Below are 3,791 nucleotides of genomic sequence, written 5' to 3'. Positions count from 1 at the left end.
GGGGAGGGGAGAGTGTGGAGCAGGGGAGTGGGGGCCACACTCTCCCCTCCCCCCTGCCCCACTCCCCTGCTCCACACTCTCCCCTCCCTCCTGAGCAGGGGGAGGGAGAGTGTGGAGCAGGGAGTGGGCAGGGGGAGGGCTCCACACTCTCCCCTCCCTCCTGCCCCACTCCCCTGCTCCACACTCTGAATCAATATATTTTCTTCTGGCTTGAATAGCCATATTTTCTTCTGTCTCGAATCAATATATTTTCTTCTGGCTTGAATAGCCATATTTTCCTCTGTCTCGAAGATCGTCTTTTCTTCTGTCTTGAATAGCCTTTTTTTCTTCTGTCTCGAATATCAATCTTTTGTCCTATCGCACGGCATTGGCGAAATATCTGTCTCGAATATAGCCATATTTTCTTCTGTCTCTTTTCTTCTGTCTCGAATAGCCATCTTTTCTTTATATCGATTCGAGACAAGAAAATATGGATATTCGAGACAGAAGAAAAGATACCTATGCGAGACAGAAGAAAAGTAGATATTCGAGTATTCGAGACAGAATTAAGAAAATATGGATATTCAAGATCAAGAGAAATGATGGCTACTCGAGACAGGATAATAATTTCGTTAGCTCTAGCTAGCTGCCATCAAGCCTCTTGACACACAGCCATAGATAATAAATTATTATATATCTACATACGTTATTACATGCATAATACATATACATATTTTACATATATTATTATAGCCATTATATCTATAATATACTATAATATATCATAGTGGATTTTCGAAATTGCGAGTAAAATATATAAGCACATGCATTTTTGTGCGAGTGATATATAATCTGTTGTGATGACTATCAAAATCCAACATCCCATATCTAGGCATTTTATAAGTAACAAGTTGTCAACATAAGTGCTAACTGAACTAGACCAACTAATTTCTGCAAAATTATAAACATGTGCTGTCTACAAACTGAGTAAAGATTATAAACCTCGCATGATCGGCCGCTACCAAGAGTATTCTATCTTCACGGTTTAATAAAGTCATCTCAATATTATACAACATTTATAAAGTAACTAAAAAGATAACATTTTTAATTAAATTGTTAATTAAAGCATATTATACACTACAAACATAATTATATTAAAAATTCCAAAGTGTTTCGGATTTTGCGAGTTGAAATTTTACACACTTTCAAAAAATTGCGAGTGGTTTCCAAAGTTAAATTCTACCCCTGTATATATATATAGATCATAGTTTGGCAAGTAGTGTTGGAACTGTCATCGTCATCGTTGTTGTATATATAGCAGCAATCAGCGTCATGATTGCTGGAATCGAGATCATATCATCACCTAAAAACATGAAAAAAATAACATCATTGACTTTCTCCGTCGTCGCTATCAATATTATTATTATTATTATTATTATTATTGTTATTATTATTTATTAATATGTATTATCATCATCATTAGTAGGCTGTCATTTTCTACATCGGTGCTATCATCAGTCGCTATACTGCATCCCAAATATTATACTGCATCCCAAATATTATTACTCTATCCCAAATATTATACTGCATCCCAAATATTATTACTGCATCCCAAATATTACTGCATCCCAAATATTACTACTGCATCCCAAATATTGTTACTGCATCCCAAATATTACTGCATCCCAAATATTATTACTGCATCCCAAATATCATTACTGCAACCCAAATTTTACTGCATCACAAATATTATTACTGCATCCCTAATATTATACTGCATCCCAAATATTAATACTACTTCCCAAATATTATTAGTGGATCCCACATATTATACTGCATCCCAAATATTATACTGCATTCCAAATATTATTAGTGGATCCCAAATATTTATACTACATCCCAAATATTACACTGCATCCCAAATATTACACTGCATCCCAAATATTACTACATCCCAAATATTATTACTACTTTCCAAATATTATTACTACATCCCAAATATTATAGTTATAGTTGTATAGTCATACCTATGGTCTTCATCTACTCCTGCTATGGTTATGTTTCTAATATGATTGTGTCTACTCTCTACACGTCAAGCTTATATATAGAGTAACTTCATCGCTGGCTCAAAATATGAGACAAAGCTCAGATAATAAAAATAAAAATAATAAATAAGAAAATGTATTTATATATTATGTAAATAAATAAAAAATGAATAAATAAACAAATAATTATTTTTTTAAATGTCACAGTGTTGATTATGTAGGATCACAGGTAACCCGCTACTGTGACGTATAAATTAATAGTGATGAGATTCCGTTAGTGTAGCCACGAGGAAAAGTACCCGACCCATATATACATAAATGTATGCGCAAACAAATAATTAAAGACGAAAAAGATAAATGAATTAATGAATATTGAAATAAATAAATAAATAAATAAATAAAATGATAAAAAATGTAACAATAATCGTAAATAAACAGTATGAAGGAATAAATAAATATTAATAAGTAAGTATAAGATATAAAAGATAAGACTGCAAACATTCATATTTCTTGAAACATCGTTCTACAATATGGCCCTACCTTCTTGATATTGTGTGTTGTGCGCATGCCGTCGCGTCGCGTGCCGTGCGTGGTGCGTGGTATGCCTCCCGCGCCGTGTAGGCACTCCTGTGTATTCGTAAGAGCTGTGCGCCTGTATGTACTGGGAGTGTGTTATGGCTGTGTGCATGTATGTGTTCATCTTGCGGGGGGTGTGTACTTCGTCAGCCTTATAGCGACTGGCTGATGTATGTGCTGTGTGTGTCTCGTGTGTGTGTGTGGCCTGTGTGTGTGGAGGTGTGTGTGTTGCCGTGCCTGTCGCTGTGTGTGTGTGCGTGTGTGTGTGTCGTGTGTGTTATGCACCGTGACTGTTCGGATAGTGTGTTGGGGATTGTGATGGCGTGCCGCCGCTGTGGCGGCTGTGCCGGTACGGAGTCGTGTGTGTGTGTGTCCTGTAGTGGCCGCGCTTGTAGTGAGTGTGTGTCGTGTCTGTGGCCGTGTTGTGCCGGGCACCCTGGGCGGCTTCGCGGCTGGCGCTTTGTGTGTGGCTGTGTGTGTGTGGTGTGCTGGTTGTGCTGCGTGCCGCGCGCCGTGTGGTATGTGTGTGCGTGTTGTGTGTGTGCGCGGCGTGTGCTGTGTGCGTGTTTGCGGTGCTAGCCATGTGCTCCTCGTGTGCGTGTGCTTTGTTGTCTTCAGTGCGTTGTAAGTGTCTGGCCAACCATCCTCTCTCTGTGGCTACATCTAATTGCTTGTCCTGTGTTTTCAGTTTCGCGTCTAATATTGCATTACATTAGTTGTTTCCGTGCATTCAAACAACAACAAACGCTTCTCTCTCAGCCACTGAGAAANACACGGCAAGCTTATATATAGAGTAACTTCATCGCTGGCTCAAAATATGAGACAAAGCTCAGATAATAAAAATATAAATAATAAATAAGAAAATGTATTTATATATTATGTAAATAAATAAAAAATGAATAAATAAACAAATAATTATGTTTTTAAATGTCACAGTGTTGATTATGTAGGATCACAGGTAACCCGCTACTGTGACGTATAAATTAATAGTGATGAGATTCCGTTAGTGTAGCCACGAGGAAAAGTACCCGACCCATATATACATAAATGTATGCGCAAACAAATAATTATGTTTTTAAATGTCACAGTGTTGATTATGTAGGATCACAGGTAACCCGCTACTGTGACGTATAAATTAATAGTGATGAGATTCCGTTAGTGTAGCCACGAGGAAAAGTACCCGACCCATAT

This window comes from Priapulus caudatus, unplaced genomic scaffold (genome assembly GCF_000485595.1).
Source record: "Priapulus caudatus unplaced genomic scaffold, Priapulus_caudatus-5.0.1 Scaffold1310, whole genome shotgun sequence".
In the NCBI taxonomy this organism is placed as follows: domain Eukaryota; kingdom Metazoa; phylum Priapulida; class Priapulimorpha; order Priapulimorphida; family Priapulidae; genus Priapulus; species Priapulus caudatus.
Note: the sequence above shows the minus strand (reverse complement) of the source record.